The sequence below is a fragment of the Arvicanthis niloticus genome, chromosome 2 (assembly GCF_011762505.2).
Source record: "Arvicanthis niloticus isolate mArvNil1 chromosome 2, mArvNil1.pat.X, whole genome shotgun sequence".
NCBI classification, from domain to species: domain Eukaryota; kingdom Metazoa; phylum Chordata; class Mammalia; order Rodentia; family Muridae; genus Arvicanthis; species Arvicanthis niloticus.
In genome coordinates this window covers 85,556,528-85,581,781 of record NC_047659.1, presented here as the reverse complement: position 1 = coordinate 85,581,781, position 25,254 = coordinate 85,556,528, and the positions used below count along the sequence as shown (strand labels likewise).

At 41.4% G+C, this 25,254-nt stretch overlaps 1 long non-coding RNA gene across 3 annotated transcripts in view; it reads right to left on the bottom strand.

Annotated features, from left to right (window-relative positions):
- Positions 1 to 14,681: 14,681 nt before the first annotated feature.
- The window catches only part of LOC117702975 (uncharacterized), a 54,174-nt gene continuing 43,601 nt past the window's right edge, over positions 14,682 to 25,254 (bottom strand). For all 3 annotated transcript variants that reach the window (XR_013108749.1, XR_013108748.1, XR_013108747.1), the window contains 2 exons: positions 21,265 to 21,501; positions 14,682 to 18,649 (listed from right to left, as the gene is read on the bottom strand). This is a non-coding gene — a long non-coding RNA (uncharacterized LOC117702975). The remainder of the gene's footprint in view (positions 18,650 to 21,264; positions 21,502 to 25,254) is intronic.

Here is a 25,254-nt window from a genome sequence, read left to right as displayed (position 1 = left end):
TTAGTGAACCCAGAGCTCACTAATTGCATAGAACGGTGGCCAGTAAACCTCAGGGAATTTCTACTTCAGACTGAATTTCCACTGAATGGTCTCACATAAAGTAGAGCATCTTGTTATTTTTTATTTGTTTGCTTGTTGGCTTCATGTTTGTGGAATTGTTAGTATCAAGAGGGAATGACGGTGTCTATATAATTTGATATGTGCCATAGACAGTAATTTCAGCAGCAGTCAGGAGCTAATGTAGAAATGGTCACCATTCTGTGTCTTTATGCCCACAGCCCTGTCAGCTCATGGTCTTTCTTGCTGAAGTTTGGTCTTTGGCTATGTATTATAATGCTAATACTGGCTGCCAAGATCTGGTTGCCTCAGGATGAGAGAATCTTCACATACACTGAGTGATGCTATGTGGCCTTGTTCCTTAATTTAAAAATAAAGATGCTGACAGCCTATAGCTGGGCAGAAGAGAAATAGTGGGGTTTCAGTTCCAGAACTTGGGGTCTGAGGAAGACAACGAGTGGGAAGAGAGAAGGTGGAGAGAGGAGAAGATGCCACGGTTAAATGATCATAAGGATTGGCCATGAGGGCTGCCAGTCGGAGTAATAAGAGTGGCCCAGATGAACATGTTAAGTCATAGCTTGGGGTAATTGATAGGGAAGTAGGTTATAATAACTTAGAGGGTGGTTATCCACCCAGCTCCAGTGCTGACTAAGGCTTATTATAGTAATACAGGTTTTGTGTCTTTTATCTGGGAACTGAATGATCAAAGGCGGGGTAGAAATCCCTGATCGAGATTAAATCATCACTACAACACTTTCCCATCACACTGCTCTACGGGAGGCAGTGATAGTCCACACTCCACTCATATTGTCAATGGAGAGAACAGGTCTGCATTGGGAGAAGGGAAAGAAAGCCAACAGAGGGCAGTGGACAAGGTGAAAGCATCCAGAGCAAGGAATATTCTCATAGCCTCAGGAGATCTGTCCAAAGGGAGGATGAGAGACATCCCTGCATCTGCACTCCTATACTCATGTATGAAGTTCACATTTTCTTCCTTGTCACAAATGCCCCATACTATGGGTACTCTGGCATTATCATCCACAGTGGTCCATGAGGAAGCCTAGAGAGCTTATGTAACTTTCTTAAGTTGTGTCTGAACAGCTTTGCTCTCTGCATTAAAATTTTATTAAGTTTTTCCCATGAATTATTTCCACTAACTCTTACAAGTGTTTCAGGTGTTTGGCAGCACTGTGCCCTTTTGAGCAAGAAATCGCTTTTAGGAGGTAGAATTCCCTACCTGAAACCACATACCTGAGAAGTGTACATGATATTGGAAGTGAGGCAGGATCATCTCTGGGCTCTTAATATGGTTCTTTTTGCATGGTGAACAGGGCTGAATTTGTCTCTACAAGACTCAAAGCTGCCGGCTTTTCTGATGGCACCCTACAAAAAAGAAAAGGTTGCAGCATCAGGGAGAGGGGTGACATCAGTCAAAGAAGGATTTAGGGAAGAACAGGAAACACCAGACCCCAGAGGAGCCAGGCTGGGATCCATGAGTGTCTTTCTGAGGTGACTTATGCGGGTTCCACACCTGGCTAGGAGCAAGGGGAGATGGTGAGAAAAGTCACAACTGCTGTGCTTAAAGATGTGAGGATGGAAGAAGCTATCATGTGCACGAGAACACAAATAAGAAAATGGCACCATATAAATAGAGTCAATTAAGGATGCATCTATGCGAAGGGAACTGTTAAAACTGGATTGGGGCCCCAGGGCAGCCAACCTAGGAGGTGGGCATGGTCTGGGAATAGAGGGGCTTGTGGGAAAGAAGATGTGGGCAGGAGAAATGTTTTGGTGACCCTGGGTGAGGAGCATGGGGTGGAAGTTTACCCTAGTTAGTATGAATATAGTCATGTATTTTAACCAAGCTATGGCAAAAGAGTCAGGTAAAAGGCTGGCTAGCTTATTAGAATTTCCAGGGTTGTTGAGTGGAGATATCAAGACTTACACACCATCTAGCAAATTGATAATTTGTATAGGGTTGGCAACCATGGCTTCCAGCCAGCATCTAATCTGATAATTACACTCAGAGTATTGTCCTTGGATCAGCAATGTACACACACACACACACACACACACACACACACACACAATCAGCTAGGAACTTGTTGAAAAGGCAAACTTTGCACATTATTGTCCCCTACCTTCTTTAGTAATTAGGATTCCCAGATAATTGTACGTATATGCAAGTTATCTGTAGATTGGCGTAGAATGCTTAGGAATGGGCGTGCCTCTCAAGGAGAGTGCACAGAAGTTATTCGTAAGAGCTGGACATTTGCGCATCTGTTTATTACATAAAAAGTTCTGGGCTTCATGGGTGCTAGAAGTAAAATGTGAAGTGGTAAAATATATAGGTTAGCATCCTGCAATTCTAATAGAAGTACTTTAGTGTGTGTGTGTGTGTGTGTTTAGTCAATATATTCTCATAGCTTCTGTCCTATGATGAAACACAAAATCCTTACAAAGGTCAGAGAATAGGGATTCACGCAAAGAGCTGTTTGGGAAATGGAAAAGGACCCTGTTGCAGAGCAGGCGACCAAGAGTTGCTATGGTCAAGAGAAACATGAGCGCTGGTTGTTCAACACTGTAAGCTGGTGATGGCTAGAAAACAGCCATAGAGAAAATGTTCATTCTGAGGTGTGTGTACATAAATGTGTGCTCATGTATGTGTATGAGTATATGTATATCTGTGTGTTCATTCATAAGTATGTGTACATGGACATGTATGCACATTCATGTGTGTGTGTGTAGTCATTGATGTATGTACATGGATATGTGTGCATACATATCTGTGTGCACATGGTTATGTATGGGCAGGTATATATACATACATATATATATGTGTGTGTGTGTGTTCATTCATAAGTGTGTCCACACAAACATGTGCACATGCGTGTGTGTGCTCATTCATAGGTGTGTGTGCATGAACATATGTGCACATGCATGTATATGGCTATGTTTATATGTATGTGAGCTCATTCATGTGCATGTGTACATGAACATGTGTGCACATGCATGTGGAGGTTGGAAGCTGACAGTGGGTCTCTTCAGTGTCTCTCTACACCTCACTTAAAAATTTTTATTCTTAGCCGGGCGGTGGTGGCGCACGCCTTTAATCCCAGCACTTGGGAGGCAGAGGCAGGTGGATTTCTGAGTTCGAGGCCAGCCTGGTCTACAGAGTGAGTTCCAGGACAGCCAGGACTACACAGAGAAACCCTGTCTCAAAAAAAAAAAAATTATTCTTAGTTTATGTGTATGGTTGTTTTGCTTGCGTGTATGTCAAGTCATCATGTATGTGCACTGCCCATGGAGGCTAGGAGAACATGTTAGATCCCTTGGAGTTGGAATTATAGGTACTTGTGAATAGCCATGTGGGTGCTGGGAATAGAACCTGAGTTCTCTGGAAGATCTGCCAGTGCTCTTCATAGCTCTTCAGTCCTCTGTTACATTTCTAGAGGCAAGATCCCTACAGAACCCAGGATTCACCGATTTGGCCACACTGGCTGACCAGCAGGCTCCATGGATCTTCTTGTCTGCCCTTTCCCACCTCTGAGATTACAAAAGTGTGCTGCAGGGCCTGGGTTTTTATGTGGGTTCAAGTGAGTGAACTCAGAGCTACTTTAAGGTAGTAAGCACTTCACCTTCGGAGCTGACTCCACAGGCCCCAGCTACAATTCTAATATTATTACTTCTATTTTAAAAATACATTTTCAAGGGGCTAAAGAGATGCTTTACCAGTGGAGAACACTTGTTCTTCCAAAAGACCCAAGTTCACTTCCCAGCGCCCAGCTTACAACAGCCTCCACTGCCATCTTGTGGCTTCAGGAGTCCCCCCACCCCCACCCCACACGCACACACCCACGCACGCATGCAGGCACACATGCACGCATGTGTGCACGCATACTCATACATGCAACAAAATAAATCTTAAAACATATATTTTCAGTAAGAAAGTGTATTATTCAAAGCTCTCTCTCTGTCTCATTTTCCCTCCCTCTGCCGATCTCTTCCTGATAAGCTGTGCCTTGCTTTTAGTAAGCTGCGTGTCTAACTTTCTCTGCTTCTGTCACACTACTCTCAGTTTTCTATGAAAAGATCATCTCTGTGGCTTTGCTTTTTCTGCACTTCTTATTTGGGATGCTGTGTCCTTTCTCTTCTCTCTAGTCAACCCCACTCAGACCTCAAGGGCAGATACTACTCCTTCCAAAAGCCTTACTGATCTTTACAGCTTGTCACAATCTCTGTTTTCTGCTCCATGCAGTCTTGGGGCCATTGTGCCTTGTGTGTCTACTCACTGCAAAATTCCTGTCATAGAAACCTAGGCTAGTCAGCAGTTGCCCACAGAAGGGAACTTGGTAAAAATAGCACAGTTTTCTGCTTCACCCATCTTCTCTCCACTGTCATCCCCAGTAGTTACCTACTCTTCAGTGCCAAATAGCACTCAGCTGTCTTTGTTTTCTAAAATTAAATACTGAAAGAATAGTAATAGCACCTGCCTGTGATGGTGAATTAGTAAATCCACTTTGGCTCCCGGCAGGTGGCACTCACTGAACCCGCCCAAATGTGCTGGATTCACGAATAAAAGACATACACACACCAGCTAATTTTGATATGCCTTGACTGATTCAATGGCTGGGCACCTCTAAACCTCCCGGAGGCTAGCAAACACTCCCCTCCAGTATTCCTGAGTTGACATCGTTTAAAATCTTTATTTCATCTCGGCTACCCCAGACATAATCAAGGGAGTGGCCCCCAAGGGCCACTTTCCGGGGATTCTAACGTGGTGGCCAGCCGGCCTTTAAGTCTGTTTTCTTTGCATGACGATTCTCCTCTCCTCCTCTCTTTCTCTGTCCCTTACCCAAACAATCTAAAAGTCCCAACTTTGGCTCCCTGCCCAGCCATTGGCTATACAGCAATTCTTTAATACCAATCGAAGCCAGCACGGACTCTTAGGTCTGGAAGCACAGCTTTGGGAGCTGAATTAAGACAAAGCATTAGAACCAATTCCCAACACTTGGAACCAGTCCATGTCAGCAAAAGGAATCAAGTGACTTTGATCAAAACACCCTTTTTAGGTTGCCAAACTCCATAACACCTAATTTAAATAACCAAGGGTGTCCTTATCTCAGGCCATCTCAATGCAAGCAGGACTTCTTACCTCCTGGTGCATTATGCAGTGTTGAAACTGTATCACATCACACGTGGATGCAGCCAGGTCTCCAGAAGCACTTCTAATTATAAACCTGGTGTTTCTTTCCTGGCATTGTGTCATCTGATTTTTTTTTTTTTTCATATTTTTGAAATCGGAGACATCAGGTTTGAGAACTTGCTGATGCTGTGGTGAAAAGACCTTTGGTTCCTTTATATTTCTGTTCTATTCTTTCCCCTAAAATGAATGTCTTAAAAACTCATTTCTGCAGGTGATGTGCAGGTGATATGCACATCCTAGCTTCTGCTAGAGAAAACCCATAAATTGTCAAAGGTGAGGAGTATGTCCTTAAGTATGAAGGCAGGGCAGAGTGACAGGTCCAGTCGATCTCTGATGTGCTTGTGATTGTCCTCTGCTTTATTATTGTTGTTTATTTTGTTTTCCTTTGCTTTTATCCTAGTGTTAAAATGTTTCCCGTTGTATTATCACAATGTGACACAGTCACCTGAAGCCGGTAGCAGAAGCTGTGTCATCTCTCTTTTCCCCTGGTATCCTCACACCAACAATTGTATTTCTTAGAGTGACTGAACAGAACTTGGAGGTGCCTCATCAGAGACCAGGAATGATTCTCTTCATTCAAGCTGCTCACATTTCCAGTCTGTTGGCTGACTATCAAGACTGCCAATCCTGTAAATTCAAAATCAGAAATACTAAAGGCAGAATAACTCTTAATATTTTTCTCATCCAAACACTCTTATTAACTAAAATGTAGATTAGGCTTTCCTTTCAAAAGTAATAAAATAGAGAAAAACAGTATCTTCAGATTCAGTCAGCAAGGGACTGGAGAAATGGCTCAGCGGTTAAGATCACTGGCTGCTCTTCCGGAGGACCTTGATCCTATTCCCAGCACCCACGTGCTTGCTCACAAACACACTTAGCTCCATTTCCAGGAGATGCAATGCCTTCTTCCAGCATCTGCAGGCACCGGGCATGTGTATGGTGCACAGACACACATGCAGACAAAACACCCACATGCATACAATATTAACAGAAAAAGACTCTTAAAAGAAAGAAAGTATAAGCACGAAGCATGTGTCACAGTCACTCGACTGCACCTCACGTGGCTCTGGGCTCTTGTACGCAGAGGAAAGGTAATTACAGTTTGTGAGCTTGGAGGACCGCAGGGGGAGATAGCAGTAACTACTAGGGATGACAGCCCAGGGAGGAGTCAGACCCATCTAATGCTAGGAAGATGTTTTGGCAGGGAAGGGATACGGCCACTAAAAGGAAATGAGATGTATGCTTTGACGGGGAAATTAGAGATGATGTTTGTGGCTGAGGTCTGGATGTAGAGTGCAAGAGAAGAGGTGAAGGAGAACGTGGGTGCTGATAGAAACTTTAGCTATGTTACTGGGTCCGTATTTACAGCTCACTGTTATTTGAGTTGGGTTTTTTTTCCTATCTCTACTGAAACCAACTAGCTTCCCTTGTGTTTCTTGGCTGTGTAGACCAATCTCTAACAGAGGAATGTCTATTTGGGAGTAAACGGATAGTAGGATGGCAAGCAAGGAGACATGTGAACAGGCTGCAATGGTCACTGGTATGTCCGGAGAATAAAGGAAATCTGGGGGATTTAATTAGGACAGAGATATCTATGCAGGTTATTTTGAAAGCAGGTTCCCTGGCACTTGGGACGGTCGTGGGAGATTGGCAAAATGGTTGGCAAGTGTTGGCAATCGCTGTGAAAGCTAATCTTAAGTCATAGTTGGCAGTTCTATCTCTGGTTCTTAAGTAAAAATAGGGTCTTTTTCCCACTGCCTCCTGAAGCAGGGATCCAAGGACTTCCTCAGTGTGCCTCACCTCTGTTTTATGGGGAAGAGACAGAAATGTCTCCCATTTTACAGCTGTATGGGCAGATTGTGGTGCTATGCCTCCTTGAATCCTTTTTCCTGAATTCATACAGGCTTGTCTGTTTTCCTCATGGATGGATAGGACATCCCTTGTCCACCTATATCTGAGTCCTGTCCTGGATAGTACCGCTAACTATCTTCCCTCATGTCTCTCACCTTCCAGACTCCTGGTAGACTCCTGGAGCCAAATGTCTCGTTGTGCTGTTTATCGTTTGTATTTGGGCCTGGACAGTATTCTCTGTTAAAGAAATCTGTGCTTAAGCAATATATTGTTCTGTGATACATTCTAGAAACTTAACTTTTTAACTTGGTCATTATCTGCATTCACGTAGAATTGATTTATGTAGATAATATTGGATAGAGTCGATGTAATTTTCATTTTCCCCAAACCATTTATCCTGTTGACTCAGAACCATTTATTTAAAAGGTCATTATTTCTTCAGTGTTGTTTGAGGAATCGTGTGTTTCAGATTAAATGGTGTTGTCTACATTTTCCATTTGTATAATATGGCACCAATATATTTTCTTCTTTTTATAGCTTTAGAATAAATCCTAGTATCCTGTCATTCAACTGTGTTATTATTTAAAATTGTTTTTGCTTTCTTTGCTCTTTTGTGATTCTATGAAGTTTTAGAAGCAGTGTGTGTGTGCACACACACACACACAAACACACACACACAGTACCTTGATAACTTGACATCAGGACTCATGTCCCCTGGCTTCTTTCTGTTTCTAGTTGCACTAGGTGAATACCTTTTCTTTACTTCAAGCTTCTATGCTGTGACTTATCGCTTTTTACAGCTAGCGAGCCAAACAACCATAAACCAAAAAGAAGCATCAGAAAGAGCCGTCCCAAATGAACTCTTCCTCCTTTTAAACTGTTATCTTCAGCTATGGCTACAGAACCAAAACATGATGACACACTCTTTATATACTTCATTCTTTCAATTTGTTGTACTTTGTCATTTTAGGTGTATCTCTGTTAAGCAGTTTAGAATAAAGTTGTGTTTAGTATGACAGTGTTTCTCTTTTAATTGGAATATTACTCTACTTATAACAATGTAGCTTTTGAACAGCCCCAACCCCAAACCTTCAACAGTGCCCCTAGATCAGCTACATTCTGAGTGCTGAGGCACAACTGAATTAACCGATACAGAGCATTCAAGTATTCTAACCCTACCACTAAATCCAAGATCTAAGCCTCGTGCAAAGAATCATGGAGGCACCTACCCTTTATTTATCGTTGTAAACTTTGTTCAGACTTTTCTAAAGTATAGATGACAGGTTTATCTATTTACTATTTATACTGATTGATCGATTGGCTGATGGGTTGACAGGGTCTTCTCATGTTATCCAAGCTGGCTTTGAATTTGCATCCTTCTGCCTTTGCCTCCAGAGTCGCTGGGATTGTGGACGTGGGCCACCATCCTTACCTCTGATTCAGAAGTCTCATTACCATTTTTTACCTCTTCTGTTGACTTGTTCCAAGTGACATATCATCTTATGGCTGGCCTATGTAATGTAACTTTAAACGTCTGATTTGACTAACTTTATGTTCTTCCTTTACTCCTGGGGCAATGCACCTGCATGTAAACTCATTAACCCACTTTCCCAGCCAGCCAAAGCTCCTTACTACTTGTTCCCACCCTCACTGTGGCTCTCATCTTTGCTCCCTTTCTGCCTGACGCTGGCATGTCCTTTCCTTTGGCTACTTGTATGACTGTCTCTCACTTTTCAGCTGCTTCGTACAATGCACCTCATCTGGTTTTCCATGCGTTTAACTCAGTTTCAACTGGTAGAATTTTGACCATCAGACCAAGTACCTTTCTTCAGTGGGGGATAACTCTTGATCGTTGTTTTATTTAAAGTTCTCTTTTTGTCACATTGCCTTCTGCTAGTAACAGGCCCGGGATCCCAAAAGAATGACCACACGATCAATAGTATTTCATGAAGCTTCATTACATGAACCACTCAATAAAATCTATGTTAGAGAGGTGCAGTTGGACAGCTTTTAATTGAAGAAACTACAAGGATATCAAGTACATGATTTCAGTTTTCTCTAAAATGAAAGGCTTTGTTTATTTTGTCATATGATGTTCTTGAGGCTATGTGGGTCACGATGATATGCATTTTAAACCAGATACCCCATACATTATTTTATTTGTATATTCACAATAAAAGTGGTAGATTATTTCCTCTCAAACCATAGATAATTTTAGTTTGTGTACTTGGCATATTTTATCACATATATGTTCATTAGTAGATAACAGGGAACCACTATGTCAACTTAAAATGACATGAGAAGAACAACCACAAATTATGCTTCTTGTGGTGACAAAAGAGATAGAGTTCAGAAGAAGTGTGAAGGCTGATGCAAGGTCGGGAACACTAACGATGGGAAACAGTAGAGTTTGCAACTAGACATGAGATAGCCATGCTGTCCAAGAGGAAGAACGCAGGGAACAACTTCTGTACTGGCAGAGCAGAAGGTCCTCCTGATCCCCAGAGTCCTCGTGTGGAAAACACACAAGACAGCATTGCCCTTCCACACACGCTTGCTCTTCCAGTGTATTTAATTATACAGACTGAAACACTTTAAATTTAATATCCTCTTTGTTCTTTGGGAGTTTTATAGATATATACAACATATGTTAGTAATATCTACCCCCAAGACTCCCTCTCACTTCCTCCAGGAGCCAACCTCACCTACGCATCTCCTCCTACCTTTGTATCTTCCCACTAAGTCCAATCTCTGCTGCCCATACACTCACGGGTGTAGGGCCATCCACTGAAGCACGGTGAACATACCAGGAGTCACGCTTCAAGAAAACTTTCCGCCGGGCGGTGGTGGCGCACGCCTTTAATCCCAGCACTTGGGAGGCAGAGGCAGGTGGATTTCTGAGTTCAAGGCCAGCCTGGTCTACAGAGTGAGTTCCCGGACAGCCAGGACTACACAGAGAAACCCTGTCTCGAAAAACCAAAAAAAAAAAAAAAAAAAAAAAAAAAAAAAGAAAAGAAAAGAAAAAAGAAAAAAGAAAAAGAAAGAAAAGAAAAGTTTCCTTCCCCCAGAAGCCATTTACTGTCAAGTGCTACTCAGTTAAGGGTGGGGGATCATGGTACCCTCCCTTCTCCATACAAGTATATAGTAAGCAATGTCCACCTGTTTTAGGAAAGAAACCGCTCCTGTAGACAGGAAGCCCTGTATGAGATACCAAGACAGACTACAGCTATGTCTTGGTAGCTGTGAAAGGAGTTAGCACCCTGCCATGGTAAAACTACAAGCTGGTAACATAGGAGAACAAAGGGAGTATAGTCCAATTAACAGCTAGCAGATCCTGCCTAGTTCTGAGACCAGCAACACCTTCAAAGTCAGCAAGTAGCAACACCGGCCAGGGCTAATGACTAGCAGGCAGCTAAGGGCATCGGCTAACAAAATAGAAGTCAAAGGTAGACACAGAAAGGTTTCAACCATTCTCCTAGCCTCCTTAATTAAGCGAGTAGCTCATGAATGGTGAGTGGTCATTTCCCTGCTTGGCTCAGAGAAACACAGGTAGTCACGTGGGCTCTCATTTGGCTCAGCTTTCGATGAGTTCAGAGTCAACCATTCTCAATAGAAGCTGTCTCAGTCTTTGTCTGGTTTGGGCCTTAAATCCCATAAGAAGCTTCCAACACATAGCTCTATAGGTTTCTCCTCTCATAGGGCTCCTTCCCATATGAGAGATGATTTAATCTTTAAGGCTTGTATCCTCCTCCACCACCTTGTGTTTACCAGAGCTCTGCTTTCTCCAACAGATCTTCAATCTTTCTTCTTCTAGTTTTCTCTCAACAATATCTTGTTACTTTTGTTTACGTGTGTGTGTGTGTGTGTGTGTGTGTGTGTGTGAGTGTGAGACTGCAGTTGTGTGGAGGTCAGAGAACAACATGCAGTATAGTCAGTTCTCTCTTTCCACCATGTGGGTACTGAGGATCAAACCCAGGTCACTGGACTTGGCGGCAAGCACCCTTACCCACCGAGCCATCTTATCGGCTCTAAAAACTCCCCTTTAAAGACATCCTTCTGGTTGTCCATGAATTTCATCCTTCAAATGTACAAAGCAAGGACCTGAGCAGCTGCCTCAGTGGAAACTGTATGTGTTTGTGAGGGCCCTAAGGTATGGAACCTCTGCTTGCAATGGCACCTCCTTTCCATAGTTCTGTGATTACCTTAGATGCCACAGCTCAAGGTTTGGATCTCTCTCCACTTGTGAAATTACGGGGTTTTGTGGCTGAGATGAAGAGGTTATGAATGATTCCAGTGTAGGAAACTGAGGGCACATGCTAGGAAACACATGTTCAGATGGTTGAGATCAGATTAGACACCAATAATTTCCAGCTTACTGTGTCATAGATATGTGGAAAATAAAAATCTAATCTGAAAATTTTGGAATTCCATGGTCTTCTAATTCTTAGTAGGATTGTTATTACACATAGCTAATAATTATTGTATTAGTATTGTTTCATAGTTAATTGTGTGGCTTTTGGAGTCAGAATGACTAGGTCCAAATTCTCTGCCTGTTCTAATGTAAGTTACTTCTTGGAACTCAGCTTCCTTATCTGTAAACAGAACTAATCCTTCATTGGTGGGACTCAGAGTTCAATTGACATCATATGTAATGCATTTGTTAGTGATAAACTTTTACTATTAGGCATTGCAGCAACCTTATGAGTAGATAACACAATTCCCACCCCACCCCCCCAGGTTACCCCAATGTAAGTTTTAATGATGGCATGCCTTAAGGTGAATTTCTTTGTATTTATCAGGTCTTGGGGAAATAATGACAAATGTTAGCTTTATTTGTTGACCCACAGTTCTCTGAATTGTTTGGTTTTAGCTCATTCTTTTCTGTTTGTATTGCATGAACTCTACTGCTCTTCATTTACTGACTCTCTCTCTCTCTCTCTCTCTCTCTCTCTCTCTCTCTCTCTCTCTCTCACACACACACACACACACACACACACACACACACACACACACACTGACTCTATCTTTGACTTAAACTGGCCTGTGACTCATCCTGTAATCCAGGCTTTCTTGAAATCATGACGACCCTCCTGCTTCAGCTTCTTAGATGCTAAGATTGTGAGTAACCATGCCTAGATTCTAGTTGGTTTTTTTTTTCTGTCAGTTTGGAGTGTACATGTGTGTATGTTATGTATAAATATGTTCGTGTGTGCAGGTGATCATGCACACGTATGTGGAAGCCCGAGGTTGACCACAGATGTTGTTCCTCAGGAGATTTCCACTTTAGTTATCGTGACAAGGTCTCTCACTGGGTCCCAGGGTTCACTGATTGTTCTAGGCTGGCTGGCCAGCAAGCCTGAGGAGTCCTCTTACTTACCTATCTGGGTGCTGGCATTATAAGTGCAAGCCACTGGGCTTGGTTTTCTTTTGATGTGGGTTTAGGGGCCCAAGTTCAGGACCTTAAGTTTGTGTTGCAAGCATGTTACTGCTGACTGAGCTATCATCTTCCCAATCTCTAGTTGTTTGGGCTTTTTAAAATGTACAACAGTTGCTTCTTTGCTATAATTTTCTATTTCTTTCATTTATTTAAAGATAATTTATAATTGCTTATTGAGATATTTTTAAGAGTGGCTGCTTTAAAATTCTTGTTTGAGCTGGGTGCTGGTGGCAGCTCCCAGCATGCAAGTGGCTCAGGCTGGTGGGATCTCAGGAGTTCATGGCCAGCCTGGTCTAGAGACCAAATTCCAAAACAGCCCAGGCTACACAGAGAAACCCTGTCTCAAAAAGCAAAACAAACAAAATTCTTGTTTGACAGTTCAAACATCCGATTTGTATTGATGTTGGTTGCCTACTGCTTGTCTTTTCTTTTTATGTTTTTTTTCCCATGTAGTGCTGGAGGCTTAACCAAGGGCCTTATATATGATAGTGATACACTTTATCACAGAGCTATATCCCCAATCCTATGCTGAAGTTTTACAATTATAACCTGACAATTTTGACATTGTTTCATGACACCTTTATTTTATTAGAAGGAAATCCTCCAGTTGAGTTCAAGAGAGCTGGGTCAGTGTACAAGTTTAGATTTCTGACTCTATTCTGGCAAGGGTAGAATGTCTAACCATACTACCTCACTGAAGAAGATGAGTGGGAGAGAGCTTAGCTCCCTTTGACTTCACTGACACCTTCCTGAGGAAAGCTATGCCCTGACTCCTTCAATCCCATTGTCTTCACACGGGGATGAAACTTAGTCTCCTGATATACTTCATTGTCCAGAGGTAGAAAGCAGGGAGCTGACTCACACAGTTCTGCTGCTTCTAGGTGAGGGCGTGAGGTCAGCTCTCCCTGCTGCTGAAATTAGAGAGAAGGAGAGGATAAGGTCAGCTAGGTTCTGCACCTCACACCCTTGGTTTGCTTTCTAGAGATGGGTAAAGGCAGTAGAAAGCCAACCGTGCTCCTTGGTTTTATTGCCTGTTGAGTTTCATTGCAGACAGAAGCTCAGCCTCCTTCTGGACCCTGTTGACACCACAGGTGGAGTGCTGACTCCAATACAAACAGCCCCATCTTATAGATGGTAGGTGGGGATGAAGGTTCAGTTTGGAGCCTACTGACACTTTTCTGTGGGAGAACAGAAATGCTACCATTGCTCCAGGCCTTAAGCAAAGATCAGCATCCAATTAAATTCTCCTGCAGGGATATTTAAGCACCAAAACCTAATGTCTCAGATAGGGAATGGGAATAGCCCATACCCAAACTCACTGAAATTATGGGTGGGGACATAGTTTGTCATGAGAAGAGCAGCTGTTGCTCAAATGGCTTTCCACCATTTTGGAAATACCCTTTTCTTGGTCTTTTGATCAAAGTAACTGACTTCTCTTAAAGTTGATTTTGTCTGTACCTGCTGGTCATTCACATTCAGAACAAGTGGAATAACTGCAGAACTTAAGATTCTACACAGTCTTTCTTTTTCTTTTCTTCTTCTTCTTCTTCTTTTTTTTTTTTTTTTTTTTGTTTGTTTGTTTTTCGAGACAGGGTTTCTCTGTATAGCCCTGGCTGTCCTGGAACTCACTCTGTAGACCAGGCTAGCCTCGAACTCAGAAATCCACCTGCCTCTGCCTCCCAAGTGCTGGGATTAAAAGCGTGTGCCACCACCGCCCAGCTACACAGTCTTTCTTTATACCTCCTTATGTTCATTCACTGGTATCCATCACACTGAGAGGGAGTACCCGGGAAGACTGGGATGCTCCCATCTCAGCTGGGACCAGAACTTTGATCTATACTTGTTCTTAAAGAGAGACGTGTAGATAACAGATATGCTCAGTGAATACCAACAATTAATCCATATAAATCATGTTTCAAGTTGAAACCTCCCAGCCCAGCCCAGTAACTGCACCTGTCATTCACACTGTGGCTCATCAAAAGAATCACTTTTCCAAACCAGAGCATCCTAACTTCTGAAATAGGACCACAAATGCAATCGCTCCTGCAGTTTTGTGTGGGAGTGTCTAGATGGCCTTCGCTCTGAAACTGATGTAGTTTTCAGTGGACCAGAAACATAACATTCAAGCAATTTGACTAAAAGACACTTTATTATTGCACATGAAGAATTGAAGCAGAATTAGGTTACAGAGGAAAGTTGAAGACAGGTTTAAAAATAGCCACATTGATAGAAAATATCTGAATCGAGTTTTGAAGTTTTTTTTTTTTTTAAGACAAAAATGATGTTTACCCAATGTTAAGTTGACACTGTAGACAAATTAACAGCTATCTTGGTCTTGAAATATTAAACATATTTTTTTCCATTTGTACATTATAAAATGCACAGTATTGAATATATAAGGTCTTATCTTGTGGGTTTGATTACAGAAATGAGTGTTCTTTAAATAAAAAATGATTGTGGTAGAAAATGACTTTATAAACACAGTAAAACATGATAAAGCTTACTCAGTAATTCTTACTCCTGGTGTTTTATCTTTGGAGCTTCTGGTCATTAGCACTCCTGTCCTTTCCTCTAAGTTATATAGAAAATTATGCCAACTTGGTGTGGGTTAGTACTGGAAAGAACCTATTACTCAACCAGCCCTTAGAGGCATAATTCAAATTGCATAGGCTATGAAGCCTTCTGAAGTGCTCTAATGAGAAAGGCTCTCTTCCATCTTCCAGCCCTTTAGCCTTTGTTTAATTCTTCTTCTACATGTGTGACACACTTTTGTGTTAAATACTATCAGTGTGAAACAGTTTCCTCTGTCTCATTCACTCTAGCACTCCCTGACACACGCTGTGTCTAGACATGACATATGGTGAAAATCAATCAAATCAACAGAATGTAAAAACCACCTCTGGATTTCAGAGGTGCATCACTGAGCCACAGAATTGGATTTTTACTCTTGCTCATATTTACATTTTGCATGATACACATCAGTATTTTGATGGTACTGAGAATGTTCTTTCAAATGAAAATGTTTACTCATCTTTTAGTCAGGCAGCGTGACTCTGGGTAAAGGCACCGGCTACCAAGCCTGGTAACTTGAGTTGGATCCCTAGAACCCACATGGCAGGAGACAACTAAGTTGTGCAAGTTACCATTTGACCTCCACACATATATAGCAACATGCGCTCGCACACACACACACACACACACACACACACACACACACACACACACACCAAAGAAATGTAAAAAAATAAATATTCTTCATCTGAAACATTTTGATAAATTATTGACAAAATGAAAGTGTGGGACATCTTCAAGTTTCAGTGACCCTTGAGTCCATCAGAGAAAACATTTGAAGATCTTTGTTTAAAACTAGCCACTGAGATTTAGATGTTTTCATAGCTGATGCTTGGAATTTAAATAATATTTAAAGTGAGCAGGAGTTTTTAAAAAAAAAAAAAAAAAAAAAAAAAAAATTTCCTGGAATTAGCACATGCTCTGAAAACAGGGTATTTTGTTTCCCTAGCATGTCACATGAAGTTGTATTAGATTCAGGCCCAAGCTAGCGATTGTGAAATATTATCCAGACTTTGCACACAGACATAAACATCTCTGGAAAGAAACAACACCTGTTCATTCAGGGACAGCCTGAATTTTTTTTTTTTTTTTTTTAACTTTTCGTTTTCCTTGTCACATCATGGAGGAACACAGGAAGCAGAATTAATAAACCTTTCCCACCACTGAATCTCTTAGGTTCACGAGTGTATGTACCATGAGAGAAAACAGGCAGATATCAAGGTTAACTTTTTACATTTAGTCAGAATAAGGGTTAACTTACAGATAGATCAAAACAAACAAACATCAAACAAACAACAGTCTACATAAACCATAGAGCAAAGTTTTGGAATTTAAGATTTAGGTCTTTGATTTGGATATTTATAGAAGGTATCAGAACAGAGCTATTGTATGGTATACAGCTTTCTGTCTCATAGGTTAGTCATAAGCAGTTTACCTAAGATTCCTCTCTACCAAGGAAAAGCAAAGGGTAGCCCTTTAGCTAATATCTATCCATGCTTTAAATGCAGAATAATTTGTTTTAAAAGAATTGTTTGCTTTGATTTAGAAACAGGTTCTCCCTATGTAATCCTCCTGCCTCAGATTTCCAAGTGCTGAGATCACAGGCATGCATTCTGTTCTCTGGTTTTCTTCCTTCCCTCTCTCCCTTCCTTCCCTTTCTTTCTTTCTCTCTCTCTCTCTCTCTCTCTCTCTCTCTCTTTCTTTCTTTCTTTCTTTCTTTCTTTCTTTCTTTCTTATTCTTCTGGTTGAGAATTTTTAGTTTTCTGTCACAATCTGTTCTATCCTACAACAGAATCTTTCTCATCTCCATCACCTTGGGCTAGCAGCTTTAGGATGAGATCTTTGTGGGGACACTAGGCATGAGTTTCTAGGCCAATCTGGGGGATTGGCCTCAAGGCTCCTCCCTCTGTATACTTAGAATTAGGGCTATGAATCCTCTTGTCCATAGATAGATAGATAGATAGATAGATAGATAGATAGATTAACATACAGACAGACAGATGATGTGACCATTTGTGGAGAGACAGATCCATTGTGTATTCAATCAATCATTGCATTATTTCTTTAATGATGCAATATTTTACCTAAACGGTTCATTCTTTAGGTCAATTTTAAAGTTGTTCTGATTATTTTTCTAATGCCACATCATCATGATTTAATTGCTGATTCCTTCTTTAGCCATTAAAAGCTGGTTCATCTCTTTCAAAAACCTTAAGCCCCAGAGCTCTTTCCTTTATGTGTTGGGGTTAGCACTCGTGCATAAGTGAGTCACAATGGATTTTCAGTTACTTTTAGTTTGAACATACTATCTCTGTTTCTTTCCTTAAATGGACATAGATCATTGGCTTTGGACCAAGCCTTTATTGTTTTAATTTGTGCAGTTAGTGGATGAGTAAGGCATTATGGTGCAACCCTACACCAACACTCATGAAGCTTAGGCAGAGAGGATCATAAGTTCAAGATCAGTCTTCCTCTAAGCGAGCAAGCAAATGTCGGGAAGATAAGATAGACTGGTTCTTTGTGTTCTTTATTTTATTTTTTTTTGTTCTTGTTGTTTTATTGAAAATTGTCTTTTTTTTTTTACATAATATATTCTGATTATGGTCTCTACGCTCTTTACTTCTCCCAGTTCCTCTATCCCTCCCCTCCCATCCAGACTCACCACTTTTCCGTTTCTCATTAGAAAACAGAAGGGTACCTGAGGAATAATAATATAATAAGATAAAACAAAAACAGACACATTGGAATAGGACAAAACAAACAAACAAAAAAAGGAGTCAAAGAAAAGGAAAAAAAAAAAACAGATGTAGACACAGAGACCCACTTGCTTGCACAATCGGGAATAAAAAAACATAAAACCAGAAGCCATAATATATAAACAAAAGTCCTGTCTCCTAAGTATTTTCACGCCTTTGATCTCAGCACTGAGGAGACAGAACCAGTATGTTCAAGGCCAGTCTGATGTACATAGTGAGCTTCAGAATAGCAAGAGCTACATGTCTTGAAACAAACAAACAAACAAACAACAATAACAAAACAGAATACATACACAGACAATGTATACAGTTTAAAAAAGAGAAAAAATGAAATAAATGTTGCTTAAATTCTTCACCAAGAGTTTACTGATAAGAAATACCAATCACTAAATAGCTATATTTTTCTTCCCTAAACATAGAAGTTTGGTGACCCTTCATAGGAAGACAAAGCCTTTGGAAATATACATGCATAGCTAAGTTTTGTCTGTAATAATAGATCAGTGTCTTCAGAGTGCCATTTTGAAAGAGTTCAACAGCTGAAGTAAAATATATAAAGAAGATATAGATAGTATAATCCCAGGGGCAGATGCTGCTCCTGCTTCAGCATTCTTTGGTTTCAGCTGTTAGCTAAAGATGATTTGGATGTTAATGGAAGGAACGAGAAATGCTTTTAATGCAAATTCCTGGCATTGCACATCTCTCTGAAGAACAAGTGGGCATTCTTGCAAACAGCCCTGCTAGGAGGCAGCTTGTCTGTCCTCAGCCCAGCAGCTGTAAGTAGATACAAAAGGCAAGGTCACATGACTTTTTATGTCACACTTACTTTATTCTAGGGACGTTACAAGACAGAGCTATACAGTTCTCCCAGAAGAGTCATTTCCTTCGTACTTTTCAATGTTCCCTAATCTACTGCAATAAGCAAATATTTCTATAATGGGAGGAAAGTTAGTTCAGACCAGCAGTTTTATACTTACCATATCAAAATGAAAACTAACTGTGCATGAAAATGTCACAGTAAAACCCATTATTTGGTACAGTTGAATGTTAAAAGAGGAAGAGAAAAATATTAGGGTATGTGGGCCATGGGTCTTTTCATTAAGTAATCTGTTTTCACTGTGATGGAAGAAGGCTGAATGCATTTGTAACTCATCTCGGACTAGTGATGACTTGTGACATGAACAGCCTAGTTCCAAGTTCACACACTCTCCTTATCAGAGGCGTAACTCATTCTTATCTCTCCCGTCTAGTCTTTTGTTTTTTTGGTCCCACAGAAAAGATCTACAGTAGCTTCCAAAGGCAGATGAGGAGAATTTATTAAAGTAACAACTGGGTAGCATATGTTGTTTTCAAGAGCCACAGACTCAAAGCAAGCTCCTTTGTTTGTTGAGTGCTATGATTCTTGGTATTAGTCAGACAGGAAATTCTCCTAAGAGTTTTGTAGAGATCATGTCCCAAAGGTGGCCATCCACAACATCTTTACAACAGATGGAATGGCCTATTTCTTACTCAGTCCCTCAATACACACTAGCATATAAAAAAGCGGGTCTATGTGCCATCAATTAGTGGGTTGGGTGCTTGTCACCAAGTCTTATGACTTAACTTTGATCCCCAGAATCTAGATGATAAAAGGGAGATCCTGACACCCAATGTCCACATTTATATCATAGTTCATACATCAGCACAATGACTAAATAGAGATTTTAATTTAAAAATATTTCTTTAAAAAAGAAAGAGAAGCTCTCTCTTGAAAAAAGGAAGGAAGGAAGGAAGGAAGGAAGGAAGGAAGGAAGGAAGGAAGGAAGGAAGAAAGAAAGAAAGAAGAAAGAAGGAAGGACAAACCTGTGGAATGAGTCCAGTAGTAAGCACTCAACTTAGTCTGGTTGACTGCACACACACAGAAATTCTCAAAACAGAGTTGGTCCCTAAGAAGTGCTCTATAAACATGTGTGATTAGCCTTACTGGTACCACTATCTTGTGTTTGATATGTGTCTGTCCTTTGACAGGGAACAGAGGAGTTTCACATCATGCAGATGAATGGAATCTCAGCCCACAGTTCACCCACTCACTATACATGACCGTGACTGCTTCTGTTAGCAGAAACTCAGTGAAGCTTAGCTTGGACATTGCCATGTTTGGGCTATCCAGGAAATGTGGGCTTGCTCCAGGTAACACTTGAAAAACCAAAACTCCATAAATAGCCTCACTGCTAATATGCGGAGCAAGCCAAATCTGAGCTAAGAGGGGCACGTTCCAAGAAGGCTCCTAAAGAGTGAGCACTTGATGCTTGAAGGTCACATTCCTTTTAAGGACTTAAAAAGGCTCTACAGAAATCCTTCCTGGTTTCCCTGCCTTCTATCAGGGCATAGGCCAGTGAAAATGCATCCTTAGATAACCAAAGTTTAGCGACTCCAGAATGTATGGGTATCTCCATCAGCGCCTACCTCCCCTTCCTTTCGGAATCTTTTTAGATGGCTCGTTACAATTGGTCTTATCATGTCAGAAGGCAGATACTACTTCTTGAATCTTGGAATCTGCCAAGAACAGATTCAATTTAAGGTCAAAATACTCTCCCAGCTAGGTTAATCTCTTTGGTGGTTGCACAAAAACAAGCAGTAAGCCATAAAGATTAGCCATCCCTGAGCACCAGGATGTGTGGGCGACTACATCTCTCCAGTCCCATCTCTTTCTTATTTAATGAAAATTGAAACTGAGCTCCAGCCAGAGGGCATGAAGATGAAAGTGTGTAAGGAGATAAAATAAAAATGTCTAAGAAGGCTGCCGCCCCGCCCCGCCCCGCCCAACCCCGCCCCGCCCCGCCCCGCCCCCCCGGCATCCCCCGTCTTCCCCCGCTCCACCCCCGACCCGCTCCACTCTTCTTTGGGGTAGAGAGAGACTCCTCCCAGGCTCCTCACAAGCACATGGAATGCAGGAGGGACCGAGGGGTAGGGAAGCTTGTGGGGAGGAATTAAGTGTGGCTTGGTCTGTTTCTGGCTTCTCTGTAAATACCACGACACCTCCAAATGGAGGAACAGCTGAGATAAGTGACTGCTAATCCCCCAGTGCAGGGGAGGAGGCTGGGCCGTTCCCTTTCGGATCCCAGCAGATGGTGGATGAAACAGGCTTCCCCCAGGCAAGGACACAGGGAACTGTCCCACCTTCTGTCCTTTTAGCTTGCTCTGCACGTCACCCTCACGGCCTATTGCGCCAGGAAGAACCTTGCTGGCTCTCCACAGCCCTGGGGACCCGCCTGGCTTTGCTATCCCACTGGGACACTCAAGGTCAGCCAAGCAGGACTCCGGCCAACAGTGGCAGTTTGGGCCACAATCCAGCAAAGCTCTGTGCGTTGGGGAAACACAGCTAGGCAATGTGGAAAGGAGAAACTCACCTGGCCTATAGGGCGAGGGCTAAATGCAGATTCATTTCTCTTCAAGGGTAGAATCCCGGAACTGGAGCTTTTATTGGGCAGCCCAGCGGCAGGCCAACTTCTGAGAAGTTGGTTAGGAAGCAGGCTCACGCAGGCGCCTCTCTCTAGGGCTCTACCATTTGTTCATCTTTGTGACTTCAGGTAGAATCCCAGATTCCTAGGATTAGGACTCTCTCAAACTTCAGGGAGCAGCCATTCCTGGATTTGAAAGTCATTTTAATTACAATAAGCATGAGCATATAAAATTAAGGCTGACAGCATAACAATGTGAATGTATTTAGCGTTTTGAACTATGTACTCGCTTATCTCAGTTCCCAAATTAAATAAATCACTGAAGGGTTGCATTAAATAAAAAGCTGAAGATTTTTAGCAACTTAATTAACTTATATTTTAAAATATATAAAATAGAGCTTAGTGTCTTTATACCGTGGAAATGAACAGCAATACAATAGGAAATACTGAATGCCAAGTGTCTTTAAAATGTGGAGCAACCGTGATACAATAATAAATACTGATATAAATGGTGATACAATAGTTAATTCTGATATAAACAGTGACACAGTAGTAAATACTGAATGCCATAAATCTTTAAGGACAAGACTCAGAAACTACAGGTGTTAGCATTCTAAGCTCCAGCCCACAATTACCTGGCAACATCCAGATATGCTCCTCCCCACAGTTCAGAAAATAAACAAACAAACGAAAAAAGGCAAATATGATTATAAACTAAAAAGTATCAGCACAGCAATCGAAGCAATTCTCAGTAAAAGAACCGCCTATAGAATGAGAGGAAATAAAGAACAGCCTATAGAATGGGAGGAAATAAAGAACAGCCTATAGGATGGGAGGAAACACTTGCAAACTCTGTCTGCCAAAGGATTAGCATTCAAATATATGAGGAACTAGAAAACTTAATAGCAAAGTTAAATAAAGCAAATATAAATAAATAAATAAATAAATAAATAAATAAATAAATAAATCTATTTGAAATTGCAATAGATCTATCTAGATATTTCTCAGGAGAAAACATGCATAAATGGCTAATGGCATTTGAACAATTAGGGAACTGGAATCACTAATCAGGAAAATGCAAATCAAAGCCACAATAAGCTCTCCATTCACCCTCAAGTTATGGGTTATTATCAAAAAGCCAAAAGACATTGAGGAAAGGGGACTCTGGCCCACTTTGGATGGAATGCAAATTAGTTCAGTCATTAAGGGAGTTTTGGAGACCTCTAAAACTTTAAAAATCATTTATTATACAATGTAGCACCCCCCACACACACACACACACTCAGGGGATCTGTTTCCAATGACAATAATGTCTGTATGTTAAGGAGCTGTTTGCATTGTAGTGTTTATTGCACCAATAATCATATGATTGATAAATGCAAACAACCAGTGTCTAGCAACTAGTGGATAAAGAAAATGTGATGTGTGTGTATACGTGTGTGTGTGTGTGTGTGTGTGTGTGTGACAGAGAGAGAGAGAGAGAGAGAGAGAGAGAGAGAGAGAGAGAGAGAGAGAGAAAGAGAGAGAGAGAGAAATTTTGTCATTTGCAACATGGAAGGAACCAGATCTAGATTATTATGTTAAGTGAAATAAGCCAGATATAGAAAGACAAATCCCACATGTTCTAATTCATGTGGAATCTGAAAAGGCTGATCTCAAAGAAGCAGGTAATTACCAGAGGCTGGAGAGAGCAGAGTCTTTGCAGGAATGGGGAAGATTGATTAGCAAGTACTTACTTAACAGTTAGACAACAGTAATAAGTCCTTGTATGTTGCTGCACAGTAGGGTAACTACCATATGTGATGCACACTATATTTCAAAGTTAGAAGGGCTTTGAATGCTTTTGTCATAAATCTTTAAGAAAAGTATTCCTTTCTTTTAGTATAAATATAACATACCTAAAAATATATTTTGTTCCAAGAATTAAAAGACTAGTTGAGGTCTGGCAATAATTCTCAGCAGGTAAAAGTATCAACTGTGCAAGACTGATGGCCTGAGATCAATACCTAAAGTCCATGTGAAGGTAGAGAAAGCCAGCTTCACTGAGTGGGTCTCTCACCTTCCTTACATACTGTGGCACACCACCCCCCACTCCAGAAACACTAATAACAATAAACAATTTTTAAAATTTTAAATGTACTGGATGGATTGCAAACATAATTTTAGAATGTCTTAAGGATGCGTATTACCTCCCAAAGGTGGTCTTCAGTGGACTTAACCATGCATCACTAAGACTCACAGTCTTGGAGTGGGTAAGCAAGCCCTCAGAGCATTGCAGAGGATCAGATCCAATATAGGAACTGTTCCTAGTTCCAAAGAACTTCTGCACACATGCAGTGACAGGAATCTCTCATCAGCCACTGTCACACCCTCTCACACGAGTTTGCAAACTTCAGATGCATTCTGCTTTAGAAACAACTAAGCCACCTGGAATCCCAGCACTCGGGAGGCAGAAATTGGGATGTCAGGAATTCAAGGTCATCTTCTGTTACTCAGTTTGTTGAGGTCTTCCTCTGGTCTATATGAAACTATCTCAAAGAGTCCAAAACCAAAATAAAACAAAAACTTAAATGATATTTCAGAAAGGCTATCTCTGAAACTTTCTTTAGATGCCCTCTGCTCCATTTCTAATAACCTAGTGAAACCATCTCTAACTTCCAATCATGTACCATGTCTCTGACTTCCACAATTACCACTGAGGATGGGTCCTGCTGTGTGATAGTTATCACTGAGTTCTGTCTCATCATCAGTGGAACATTGTTGATTTGAAGAATGGATGATATTGGACCAAGTTTCCAAAACAGAAAGCTAATCCTACCTCTGAAAGTATCATTATCAAATGTAATAGATCAGGTTCAGTTTGTCTTGCAAATGACTTACATTGCTTGCCTCTTCGTGGGCCAGTCTTCAATAACTCGGGAGAAGTGAGTTACTATGCCACTTTTCAGGGGGTGGAAATGGGGTCTTGATGAGTTAACTGGCCTGCCCAAGACCAAATGTGCAGTACCTAGTTAAGTGATAGAGGTGGGATTTGAAGCCCGTCAGTCATTCTGATTCTCCTTTTCTCTATGTCTGAACCACTCACTGCTCTTGCTTCCTGTCAATGAGCATCCTCACTGTAAAATGCAGATGGTACAGCAGGGCTTGGTCTCAATCAGACAGGCCTCTCCCCTGTCTCCATGGCTCAGCTGCCCAGCAATTTCATCCCCAGACCATCCCAAACATGGTTGGGAAGCTCTGAGGGGAGGACCCAGCATTGCCCGGCCCCAGAAGTATCTAATCAGCAGTCCTTCTCAGCATATCAATCCAAGCCCACTCTAGACAGAGATGCCGGTGCCCAGTTTTCTATTTTTAACTGGTGTGAACTGAAGGAAAAGCACAGCATTAGAAGTCCAAGCAGTAGTCAAGAACCAAGAATACAGGGCACCCCAGGGCAGGCTAGTGACCTGTGTCCTTCTCTCCTGTTCCCTCCACCCCCCATCCTCACTTCAGGCTTTTTCCTTTTCTTTCCAAAAAATGCAAAATTGCTTCAAAGTCTGTTCTCCACAAAGGAGATGACTCTCATTTGCAGTAATGTTTCTCACACTGTAAGTGTTCATCATGGACATCTTGCTATACAGGAGAACTGATTCTGGGGTAGGGTCTGGGATGCTACATTTCTAAATCACCCAAGTGATGAAGATGCTGTTTGTCCATGGTCCGCACTTTGTGTAGGAGGGTTGGTAAATTCTTGTATCCTAAGTGGCTATGAACTTCTCCATGAAAGCATTTGCTTTTCAAGATGTGTCATTACCTGAGATGAGAACTTCATCTCCTGTTTGAAAGATGCCCATCTATTTGCCAGCAAGTGGCTGAGACATTTTTGGTATCAGTGCCTCCATTTACTTTGGCAGCAGAAGACCCCGTTGTGGCCCACAGACCAAAATCTGATTTTTGAGC